General features: G+C 54.5%; 1 long non-coding RNA gene across 1 annotated transcript in view; it reads right to left on the bottom strand.

Annotated features, from left to right (window-relative positions):
• LOC106734866 (uncharacterized) overlaps positions 1-12,492 on the bottom strand; it is a 127,504-nt gene extending 115,012 nt beyond the window's left edge. The window contains exon 1 of the long non-coding RNA XR_003549406.1: positions 12,025-12,492. This is a non-coding gene — a long non-coding RNA (uncharacterized LOC106734866). The remainder of the gene's footprint in view (positions 1-12,024) is intronic.
• Between the last annotated feature and the right edge of the window lie 364 nt (positions 12,493-12,856).

Here is a 12,856-nt window from a genome sequence, read left to right as displayed (position 1 = left end):
TCAACCGAAGACTCAGCTATCTGTTCCAATGAAACTGGCCATGCTGGTGAGACTCTCTTTTCTTTTTATAGAGATTTCTGCTATAGGGCACATGCACTCACCAGAGAGAAAGAGAGAGAGAGAGAGAAATGCAAAAAGTGAAAAAAATCACCCCCCCGGGGGATGGCCATGCTGCAATTTCTTCTCTTCCATTATCCTCTTGGGATTCCGGGCACACAATGCACGTGTACCTGGTTTGAGTTCCAAGTCACTGGGTCCAGGACTTGAACCTTAGTTGACCATGTGGGAGTCCAGCACCTTAGCCACTGTGCCACCTGCTGGCCTTGAGGGTGAGATTCTCAGAGCTGGATAAGAATGCCCAGTCCTTGGGACCAGCAGTTAGCATAATGGCTATGTCGCTGGCACTCCACGTAGTCGACTGCAGTTCGAGTTCTGGACCCAGTGGCTTAAACTCACGCTGGGCGCATGTGTGTGTGTGCCCAAGATCCCAAGAGGAGAACGGAGGAGAAGGGATTGCAGTGTGACCATCCCCCCTGGGGGGGGGCGATTTCTTGCTTTCTATCTCTGTCTCTCTCTGTCTGGTGAACGCATGCGCCCTAGAGCAAAAACCTCTCAAAAAAAAAAAAAAAAAAGAATGCCCAGCCCATGTATTCTATGTTTTACAAGCAGTTTAAGGAGACATTTATAGTAATTTTACTTTTTTTTTAAGACAGATTTTTGCAATAAGGCAAGTGCATTCTCCACAAAGAAACAGAAAATGAGAAATCATCCCCCCTCCCAGGGCCATACCACAATCCCTTCTCCTCCATTATCCCCTCACGATTAAGGCACGCATGCACATGCTCCCGGCGTCAGTTTTAAGCTGCCAGGCCCAGAACTGAACCACAGTCAGCTACTTGGGACCAGCAATGTAACCACTGTGCCATCTGCTGGTCCTTGATTTGTTCTGTTTCTACCCTGCACAAGACCTGGCTCCCTGGTACAGGTGGAATGGATAAATGAGTGGTCTCAAGGGCTCTGAGACTCACGGGTGCGGTAAGACGTGCATACCAGGTGGAAAACCACAGGAGTCCTAGCGCTGGCAGGGTTTGCGGCTTCTACTCTGGACCAGGGCTGCTGCTCTCTCTGGTCTCAGATCCAGCCACAGACCTCAGTTCCAGAGCCGTGTCGTTGGTCACTGTCCTGGTGCTACACATGCCCCCAAAGCGTCAGTCTTAAGGGAGAGCCAGGAGAGAAAAATGAGCGCTGGAGGGGGAGCTGGAAGAAAAGCTCGTTTGCTGTCACCACAGGTGGGGCGGCTGTGGTGGGGCTGATTCATTCGGAGCTCCCCAGACAGGTCGATGCTCCAGCCCCACCTAGCCAATCTCACATTCGCCACCACCCACTCCTGCTTCCTGGGTCATGTGACACCCGACCTGTGTGAGGGGCCATCCTCGCTGCTTCCATCTTGCTTAGCTTAGTGGATGGTCCTGACGCTACCAGGAGCTCACCGCGGAGGCTGAGATGTGCTGGGCTTTTTCTAGGGAGACTCTCGTCAGCACCGGCACACCTCCGAGTATCCCTGCATGTCACCCACAGAGGTGTGTCAGGAGACTGACCTGCCTGGGCTACTGTGGACAGGACGAGGTCTCCACTGGAAGTCCCGTGTAGGTTCACATTCCTGAACAAACATACACACACACACACACACACACACACACACACACACACGGTGCATGAAAAGTCTGACTCGGGTTAGGGTTCTTTCAGGCACCAGGCTCAGTACTGGCCGCTGAATAACCTTGGCCAAATTACTTATCCCCTGGACCTCAGCTTCTTCAGTAGTAAAAGACAACCTCACTGGATTCCTGTGTGAAGTGAGTTAAGAAATATACATATTTATTATACATTTACTTTACTTGAGAGGGAGAGATTTTTTTTTTTTTGAGAGGTTTTCACTATAGGGTGCGTGCGCTTGCCAGACAGAGACAGAGAGACAGAAAGCAAGAAATCACCCCCCAAGAGGGATGGCCACACCGCAATCCCTTCTCCTCCATTCTCCTCTCGGGATCTTGGGCATGCACATGCACCCGGCGTGAGTTTTAAGCCACCGGGTCCAGGGTGCGAACCGCGGTCGACTACGTGGGAGTCCAGCGACATAGCCAGTACGCTAACTGCTGGTCCCGAGAGAGAGAGATTTTTGATATAGGGCACGTGCACTCGCCAGAGAGACAGAAACCAAGAAATCACCCCCCAGGGGGAATGGCTATGCCAGAATCCCTTCACCATTCTCCTCACAGGATTTTGGACACCCACGTGCCGGGCGTGAATTTTAAGCTGCTGGGTCCAGGCCTTGAACTGTGGCAGACTATGCAGAAGCCCAGCGACGTAACTATTATGTCATCTACTGGTCCCTACATTTACTTATTTACAAATAGTATTTTTTATTTTTTTGAGAGGTCTTTGCTATAGGGCCCATGCGCTGGACAGAAAGACAGAGAGAAACAGAGAGACAGAAAGCAAGAAATCCCCCCGACCCCGAGGCAATGGTCACACTGCCATCCCTTCTCCTCCATTCTCCTCTCGGGATCTTGGGCATGCACACACATGCGCCTGGCGTGAGTTTAAGCCTCCAGGTCCAGGACTCAAACCATAGTCAACTACATGGGAGTTCAGCAACATAGCCATTATGCTAACTGCTAGTCCTTGCAAGTAATATTTAACATATAAAGGGCTTATAAGAGTCTCTGCTTGTGGAAGCATTGTGCAAAGGTTTGCTATTTTCTTGAAAGAATTATTTACTTAATTTTATTTATTATTCTTTCGAGTAGTTTTTGCCTAGGGTGCATGCACTCATCTGAGAGAGAGAGTGAGTGAGAGACAGTGAGAGGAAAAGTGATAAATCACCACTTGCAGCGTGGGGCGATGGCCACACTGCAAACCCTTCTCTTCCGTTCTTTGGGATCTTGGGCATGCATGGTCATGTGCCCGGTGAGATTTTCAAGCTACGGGGTCCAGGACTTGAACCACAGTTGGCCATGCGGTTATGTTCAGTGACGTAAGCACTATACCATGTGCTGGCCCTATTATCATTATTTTTTACTTTGTTATACGGCACATGCACTTATCAGAGAGAGACGGGGGTGGGGGGCGGCTGAGAAAACAAGCCACCAGGTCTGGGACTCAAACCATGGTCGGCCATGAGGGAGTCCAGTGCCTTAACCGCCACGGCACCTGCTGGTCTCAAAGGTATGCTATTATCATCACCAACATCTTTGTGGCCATCTCTCTGGGAAGAAATGAGGGTTCAGAGAAAACCCACCAATAGATTCCCACAAGAGCCACCAAAAATGGCTCCCAAAAGCTACATCAGAATAAAAGCAGGGGAGAAGAAAGCCTTTCTGAGGACCTCCCAGAAGGCACCACGTTCCAGTCTGGTGGTTTATAAACGGGTTTGAGTTAGAACCCAAAAGGCTGGGCTCAGGAGAAAAAGATTTGTTTCTCTGGAGACCAAAAGATCTGAAAGCAAAACTCAGCCAGTCCTAGAGGCAGAAGTCAAGTCAACGAAAAGACAGACGCCCTTAGGACCAGCTGGGTGGAAAGAAGAAAGAGGGCCTGGAGAGACTGGAATATTCTACGCCCTGGCCTACGCTCAGCCACCCTGTGCATCTGAGCGTCTGCAACCCCGAGATCCTCTCCCAGGGATGAAAATAGATTCCACATGTGGAGTCTCCAGTCTGGTGCTGCAGTGGATACTGCTCAGAGAACAGGGCCTGGAGCTGGGCGGGAGGGAACGGAAAGGGCAGCCTTGAACCTCAGGGGCCCGCTGGTGGGAGGAAACAGCATGCCTCCTCTCCATAATCCAAAGACAGCTTGGTGATACCCACTTGCCAGGGAAGAAACCTCCCCTGGGGCTTCTTCACAGCTGATCCCACAGCACCCAGCACCCGCACAGTGAGATTAACAGCCCGGAGCTCAGGAAAGATTCTGCGAATAACAGGCAGATGCCTTCCCACGGCCGGCAGGCTGGGGGCCCCCTTGTGCCCCATCCTCCTTCCCCTGGCCAGTCCTCTCCTCCAGCTGGAGCACACGTTGGAGCTCAAGGTCTGCGGGCCCCTTTTCCAGAATGCAGGGACCCCAGGGGAGGGGGCGGGGAGGAGCTGCAGAGAGGGAAGAGAACAGAGCACAGGGTGGAGGGCGCCGGCAGCCCACAAGGCTGAGGCCAGAACTGGGAGTTTCTGGGGCAGTCCCAGCTTCCAGGGTTCTGTCCGACCAATCACAGGCCAGAACTGTGGGCTGTCTGACTGCAGGACACACGGTGAGAGGATGCCATAGGGGGAGGGGGAGGAGCGAAACCAGGGCTGCTCTTCCATTTAGGAGTCCCCATGCCCACCCAAGGAGCTTAGCCTGGGAGAGGATTCGGACAGTAGGATGGTGACACGGTCTGGTCCCCCGACACCCCACCCCGTAGGGCTTGTGACTATCCTCTCAGGAGCGCAGTGCAGCCAGGCTTGCCAGCTTCAGCTCCTCAGGCTCTGTACCTCAGTTTCCTCACCTGTAAAGGGGGTAAGGACAGCAGTCCCCTCCTAGGGCCACTGGGAGGATGCAGAAAAGGCCATACTTGTCGGGGCTGGCAGGTGGCATGGGAGTTGAGGCGCTAGACTCCCACATAGCCCGCCGCAGTTAAAGGCCCGGATTTGGTAGATTATTTTCTCACTTTCCCTCTTTCTCTCTCTGGTCAAATAAAATAATAATACTACTACAATTCAATAATTAAAAAAATACTTGCCACTCAACCAGTATGCGTCACTGTCGAGCCTCACAATGACCTGGGGAGGCAGGGACTACAGGTATGCCCACTGCACGGGTGGGGAAAGGTTCACACAGCCGGAAAGGAGCTGAGCTCGTTCTCCCAGTGAGGTGTTCGGTCTACAGAGCGCGGGCTCTCCTGACCACTCCGGAGTACGAGCTGCGGCTGCGTACGAACTCACGGCCAGGTCAGACGTCCAGCTCAGCAGCTGGCCTCACGTGAATGGACGCTCGAGCCCTGGGTGCCTTGGTGTGCTCACCTGGGAAGTGGGTACCCTGCCCCGTAAGGCCGTGAGGGATGGTGCTTACTCCTCAGTGCTCAGTACTCCCAGTTAAGGCCTTCCTCTCGGCCTCCACGGCGCCTCCTGGCCACAGGGCTTGTGCCCGCACTCTCTGTCCTTGTTCTTCCTGGAGAACTGTGTCCCTGGAGCCCCAGTGACTCTGTGCCTTTCTAAGCATCTGAGGAAGTGGCAAGCTGGGCTGGGCCCACACAGGAGGCAGCCCTCCCTGCACCCCATCCTTCTAGAGACGCGTCTCAGCCTCCGCTCTCTGACGGTAGGAATGGGGGTGTGGTCAGGCTGCTGGTGCCTCAGGACTTCTCCGACCACCCTGCAGTTTCAGAGGACCCCTTATAGGAGATGGCAGGGGTGTCACGGCCTTCTGAGGGTGGGTAAAACCATGCCACATTGGGTGCTCTGCTGTGCCTGCCAGACGGCTCTTCCCTCTGCTGTCCACACTTGGGTCCTTCTACCTCCAGGACCGAGGAAGAACAGGTTTGGGAGGGTCCCCTGACCCCAGGCAGAGGGAATCTGACCCGGGGAAGGAAGGCCAGTGGCCTGAGCCTGGAGGAGACCTGACAGCACAATTTATTGGTGCTCTGCTGGGTCGAAAGTAACTTTCTGGGCCCTGATGTGTAAACAGTTGGGGTGGGGGCAGAGGCGTCAGGAAACCAGCCGGCGCCTTAAGGACCAGGTGGCGAGCTCACCCCATCCAGCTGCTCCTCTAGTGACCCAATGGGCAACAGCCCCACCTGGTGGCCATATGTGAACTACCACGGCCAGGCAGGGCGGGGAGCAAAGGGAGCGGATGCGGAGGCGGGGGCAGGTGGGTGAGAACCCCACAGCGTTTATGGCGGAGAGGGCTTTGAGCTCTCTTCTCACTGCCAGAAGCCCCTCTTACAACACTAGACTGGAACTCACTTCTTGGGAAGGAGACTAGGCAACTACTTGTTACAAAGTACACATGCTTTGGGCCAGCAGGTCTCGGAGTGGTGTGGCTGGATCCCACATGGCCAACTGTGAGGTTCAAGTCCTGGACCCAGCCGGACACATGCGTGCCCAGGTCCCAATAGGAGAATGGAGAAGGGACTGTGGCATGGCCATCCCCCTTGGAGGGTGCTTTCTCACTTTTCTTGTCTATGTCTCCCTCCAGCTAGTGCACATGCCCGCTAACAAAATTTTTAAAAATGTAGTAAAGCAACATATTAAAAAAAAAAATAGTTCGTATCCTTTTAGGAGATCTGCCTCCACTAGTTCCCCCGTCCCCTTCTCCAAAAAGCTTCCCAGGAAAGCCTCTGAAATGCCTGAACAAAGCTACACTGTCCCTCTTAAGCCCCTTTCCCTTTGCCTCCGTCTTCCAGAGTCGGACCTCGACCTTCCATCCAAAGTGTCATTTTTTTTTTTTCACTTGGCAATCCTTTTTTTTAATACATTAGCTTTCTTTTTTTACGTCTTTGCCATAAGGTGGCATGCTCTCCGGAGAGAGAGACTAAGAAAAACAATGAGGGAAAATGAGAATGCAAGCTCCCCGGGAGGCTGGCCACACCACGGTCCCTAATACACCATTCTCCTCCTGGGCTTTTGGGCGCACACCCACAGGCGCACAGTAGTTTTCAAGCCCCCGGGTCTGGGACTTCACGTCGGCCATGTGGGAGTCCAGCACCTTAACCACCATGTTACCTGCTGGTCCCAGTATATTAGCTTTCAAGGAATCCTTTCAAATTCTGCCCCAAATCACCCCCTTCTCACACTAGCAGCATCATTTCAAAAACACCATGGGACAGCAGATGGCATCATGGTGACTTCGCTGGACTACCACATAGGCCTGAAGCTGCAGCACGTGTGTGTGCGCGTGCCCAAAATCTCAAGAGGAGAATGGAGAAGAGACTGCAGTGTGGCCATCCCCACTTGGGGTTGATTTCTCACTTTCTGTCTCTGTCTCCCCAGCACAGGCAAAAATCTCTTTTTAAAAAATCTTTAGATCTCAATTTCCTATTGTTCGGGATTTAATGGTTGGAGAAGTTGATGCTCTGAGACTTAATTTAGAAGAGCACAAGTTAGGCAGGTGGCAGGCACCTGTAATCCCAGCTACTGTGTGTGTGTGGGAAGACTCTGAGGTCAGCCTGGGTGGCACAGTGGGACCCCGTCTTGGAGAAGGAGGAGGAGGAGGAGGAGGAGGAGGAAGGACCAAGAAAAGAAGCGAGGGGAAGGAGAAGGAAAGGGGAGGAGGCGGTGGGGAGGAGGAAGAGGAGGAGGTTAGAAAGGGAATCAGAAGGAGGGAGGAGAAGGTGGGAGGAGGGGAGAACTAGGAGGACTGGAGGGGAGAGGAAGGGAGAGCAGGGGGAAGGAGGAAGGAGGATTAGAAGGGAGGAAGAAAGAAGGAGGGAGGGGAGAGGGAGAAACAAAGCATGCACTTTGATAGCAGATAGACCCACGTTCGAATCTGGCCTCTGCCATTTACCGTGTGACCTTGGGCAAGTTTCTCAGCCTTTCTGATCCGTTTCCTTATAAATTGGGGTTAGAGGTAGTTACTGCCTGGAGTTGCGGTGACTATTACGTGAGGTGAAGTAGCTCCTGGCAACATCACTAGACACCTAAGGGGCCCGTACAGTCACTGTCCTGAGTTTCAAGGCTGTAGGGAGTGCTCGGGGAACAGGAAAGGAAGAGGCAAGGGACAGACGAGCAAACCATCCGAATGAGCCTTCCCCACCAGCACCCATTTCTAGGGGTGTCCCAGGCCACCTAGGTAATGGGCAGCTCTTTGAAATGGAGAGGATTTAAAATTTAAATGTCTTTGTGGGCAAGATAAACACACCTACCGCTCAGCAGGGAAAAGGAAACTTGGCAGGGGCCCCAGAACTTTCCCCACCCTCAGCCCTCCCTGAACTTCCTCTTGTGGTTTCTCAAGAGTACAACCTGTCCTCCACAGCCCAGGCTGGGGCAGGGGCCGGCTGAGGGCCCCAGCACGCCCCACCCTAGAGCGAGGGAGGGAGGGTGCACAGGGCAGGCAGAGGAGAGCGGGAGGTCTGTACAGTTTTTTTGGTTGTTCTTTTATTATTTTTATATTACATTTAATCACATATATCTTTACAATGTATAGCATTTCTTTTTCCAGCATGATTACCATGCATATCAATCAAGACAAAGACATTACTATCCACATCACCAGCAGCAAATAACTTATTTTTTCGGATTATTATTTTTCTTTTATTCTTTTTCTTTTCTTCTTTTTTTGTTCTTGAAGCAGTTTTTGCTATATGGGGCTTGTGCGCTTGCCAGAAAGACAGAGACAGAGAGACAGAAAGGGAGAAATCGCCCCCCAGGGGGGATGGCCACGCCACAATCCCTTCTCATCCATTCTCCTCACACCCAGCATGAGTTTAAGCCACTGGGTCTAGGACTCGAACCACGCTCAACCACATGGGAGTCCAGCGATGTAACCATTACGCCATCTGCTGGCCCCAGTTCTTTTTCTCTAAGCATTCGATCCGTATACATGCGGTCCATACAGTCCTGAACGTCCACATCCGGCTTACCTGTCATCACGGTGCAGCCCCTCCTATCCTGCCCACCTCCCCAGCATCAACACCCACCTCTCCCACACACCCCCTCAGCCCCCTCGAATGCACATGGTAGTTGACCCAGGCAGAGAGGGATCGCCCCAGGGCCTCCCCAGATGTGTGCACTGGGCCCATGTAAGAAACCTAGAGAATCAGAAGGGGACAGGAAAACGGCTGGGGCCCACGGAAACTCTGGCCTGTGGTCTGGCTGGCACAGAGGGCATCGCCTCGGCCTGCCTGAAAGAACGACTCCAGGTGCAGCTGTGCCTGTGGCAGCTCTGGGGAGAGGTGGGGAGCACCTCGGATCTAGGACCACCCCCAGGCCCTGACCATACCTCCATCACCAGGCTAGAATGTCCTTCTTGGAACCTACAATGCGAAAGTCTCTGCTATTCTTTGTTTGTTAATTTTTTTGGGGGGGAGGGGTTTTTGCCATAGGGCGTATGCACTTGCCAGAGAGACAGAGAGAGACAGAGAGACAGAAAGAGAGAAATCACCCCTCAGGGGGGATGGCCACGCCACAGTCCCTTCTCCTCCATTCTCCTCTCGGGATCCTGGGCATGCATGCACACGCGCCCGGCGTGAGTTTTAAGCCACCGGGTCCAGGTCGCAAACCACGGTGGACTAAATGGGAGTCCAGCAACATAGCCATTACGCTAACTGCTGGTCCCTGTTTGTTCATTTTAATTTATTTCTCCTGTAAGTGGGAAAGAGCACAAGGGAGCGTGCCCTCCTCCAGGGTCTTGATGCCTCCAGGCCTCCATCCCCAGCCCGCAGCCAGCCCCAGCTGTGCTGAGAGCTCAGGGAGTCCCCATGTAGGAGCCCTGCAGAGCATTTCAAGCTTATGCTGCCATCTGGGATTATTCTGTAAAACTTCACCAGGGAGTGTGCGCACTCCCTGGGGAGAGAGTGAGAGCAAGAACGAGAGACAGAGAGAAAAGGGAGGAAAGTGAGGAAGCACACTGCCCCCACGGGGAACGGTCACTGTGCAATCCCTTCTCCTCCTCTCAGGATTCTGGGCATGCACACACGCCTGGGCCTGGTGTGATTCTCAAGGCCCAGGGTCCAGGTTTCCAGCTGTGCGGTCGGCCGGGTGGGCTCCAGTCTCCTTGACCACCACATTACGAGGCTGGTTCCCTGTCATTCCTAAAGATACCTGATAAAAGGGGCATCTTGGTGCCCCACATCTCCATTCCCACACGTCGCATCCACGCTGACAAGTTCTTTCTACCTTCCAACCTTGGTTCCTTCCCTGTGGTCCTTTACAATTCCTTCTCCCTCTGAGTGAGACCTACAGAGGGGAACACGCACACACGCACACCAGGAAAGGACACCAGCTCTGTGCAGTCCTCGGGACCCTACCCTGGGCTTGCTGGGGCTCTCTGTAAGTAGTAGCAGCACTCCATCTCTGCTACGTTGCCAGCCACACTCCTGTCACCCCGTTACAGGACGATGCAGGACCACTGAGGAGACTAAGCCCCTGGCTCGAGTGTACACTCCCTGTGGTCCGTCAAGGCAGTGTGCTAGCCTAGTGGTCAAGTACAGGGTGTCCAGGGGCCAGCAGGCGGCATGGTGATTAAGGCACTGGACTCCCATGTGGTCCATCCTGGTTTGAGTCCTGGACCCGGCAGCTTGAAAATCACACTGGGTGCGAGGGTACACATGCCCAAGATCCTAAAAGGAGAATGGAGGAGAAGGGATTGCGGTGTGGCCGTCCCCTCTTGGGGGGATTTCACATTTTCCTTGTCTCTCTCTGTCTCTCTGCAGCAAGCACACGTGCCCTATGACAAAAACTTAAACAAAAACACAGGCTGTCCCAAGTGAAGCGCTCTTCCATCATTTATTTCTCATGTCCTCTCTAGGAAAATCACGCATCTCCATTGCCTGAGTCTCATCACCTATAAAATGGAGATAACCCTAGTGCCTACCTCATAGACCTGTGAGGAGGGGTAAATGAAGTGTCACGCCTAAGTCACCTGAAGTGCTGGGTAACTGTTGGTACTCTGAGCCTGTGGGAAGGAAAACAAGGAGGAGATGCTCAGGACCCCAGAGGCTGCGGCCTCAGGAACTAGACACAGCCTGGGGCCCTGCTGGAACTACCAGAGATGCTGTCAATTTCAAGAGGGGGGGGCTCTGACTTGTTTACATAACATCCCCAACACCTCGCCTGTGCAGATGAGGCTCGCAGGAATTGAGAGAACAGAAGAATCTGCAGGGAAGCAGGAGATCCACCTTCTCACCCAAAGAGAGCTGAGGTGGTAGCAGGGGGCAGGGCCTTATTAGAGTAAACAGGTCCCAGAGCCCAGGGATGGGGCCAGGGTGCCCAGATTGCTCCACCCCTCCACCAACCCAGAGACGTGCCTTCCTCTGAATGCATCATGTTCCTTCCACCTCTTCTTCATGTCTAGACAGTGGAATAAAGAGAGCAGACGTTGGGGATCAGCAGATGGTGTAATGATTATGTTGCTGGACTCCCACGGTCCACCACAGTTCGAGTCCTGGACCTGGCGGCTTTAAATTCACTCCAGGTTCCTGTGCCTGGGAGCCCAAAATCTCAAGAGAAAAATGGAGTATGGATTGCAGCATGCCCCCCCCCCTGGCTGATTCTTGCTTTCTGTCTCTGTTTCGCCCACGCACTCTATAGCAAAAATCTCTCTCTCAGAAAAAAGAGAGAGCGCGCGCCAAGGTGCAGAATGAGTAGGTGGCGCCAAAGACTTCCCACCAATTCTCTCCCTGGTCATCCTTCAGACCCCAACAACGCACATGTCCTTTCCACCAGCCTGGCCAGGGCACCTTGTACACCGTCCTCTGTGACCCAAACAACGATCCTCAGCATCCTATACAACTCCCAGCACAACATCACATCCTCAGCACCCCATACAACTCCCAGCGCGTCGGTGCTCAGTCGACGCAAACGAACAAACTGAGCTCCCTGAATATCAGCAAACAGCTTCTTAGGCTCTATCTTGTTGACAGTTTAGCAGACACGGAGGAGCCATCGGACAGCACAGAAGCACCGACGCCAAGGGGCCTAGCAGTCTTAGTCCTGCCCTCCCGCCCCTCTCCCTCAGCCCTGGATGGCCACAGCACCTTCAGGCGTCCCAGCCGCACCGCCGCCCACCCCATCTCTGAGATATGACCAACAGGACCAGCCCAATAAAGCCACTGGACTCGCAGCTCAGTTCCGGGGGGCTGTGCACGCAGAGAGGGCTGGGGTCTTTGGGCTTCTGTGTCCTTCAACTGGCACAGAGAGCTCACTGCGTTGACTAGTGAGCCAAGCTCTGGGGGGCCAGCGAGGAGGTGAAGAGGGCAAGGGGACCCACTCTCCTCCCCGAGGCCCCAGCGGAGGGGCGATGCCGATACCCCCCTACCCTGGCTTCTCCAGCCTCCAAGCCTACCTCCAGGACAGGTGAGCCCCCCGGATCATCGACAGCGGCCGCAGACGCTCTCTCCCCGGTCTCCGGCTTCGGTCTTTGGGGAGTGGGGAAGGGCCTGATCACCAGCCTCGGGGAGGGGAGTTCGCCCTTCCCCCGGGGGCCCAAACAGAACCTGCCTCCTCCCCCGCAGGCGCGGCGTGTTTACAGTCTGTGCCGCGCCGCCAATCCCGAGTTAAAAGCCCGGCAGGAAGTGGGGAAGAGGGGGCGGGGGAGATAAAGGGGTTGGGTACTGCGCGCAGCTAAGGTTCGAGCTGAGGTTTAACTCGCGCGGTGCACCCCCGGCCTGCAGACCCCGCCCCACCAGCCCTAGGTGAGGGGGCAGGGGCGCCGCCGCGGCTCAGGTGTGCGCAGCGCGCAGGCGGGGCGCAGGTTCCCAGACCGCTGCCCTGTGTGCGCTTGCGACTCGCCCACGCGCTACCCAGGAAATAAACAACAGCAGGCGCGGTTTCTTGACCTCTTACTAGTCATCAGGCACCGTGCCGGGCCCCTTTCTGTGTACTATCTGGTACCACCCACCCCGCCGTCCATCCCACCCCAATTTTGCAGGTGAGAAAGCCGAGGTACGGAGGGGTAGGTAATGTGTCGAAGTCCCACAGCTGGCCAGTGTGAAGATACAAAGCCAGCGCCCGCGTCCTGCCAGACACTCGCAAACCGGGACGAAGACGACGCGGCGCGGCACCCTCCTCCTGCAGCTCTGGGTCACGAGGCGATGACGGTCGAGATGGCCACCGGCAGCCGCGTGGACGCAACACCCTGGAGGCGAGGGCCGGAGGGGAAAAGCCCCCGCCGCCCC

Source organism: Tupaia chinensis, unplaced genomic scaffold, assembly GCF_000334495.1.
Source record: "Tupaia chinensis unplaced genomic scaffold, TupChi_1.0 Scaffold000238_1, whole genome shotgun sequence".
Classification (NCBI taxonomy): Eukaryota; Metazoa; Chordata; class Mammalia; order Scandentia; family Tupaiidae; genus Tupaia; species Tupaia belangeri.
The sequence above is the reverse complement of the archived record's forward strand: the minus strand, read 5'-3'. Positions and strand labels throughout refer to the sequence as shown.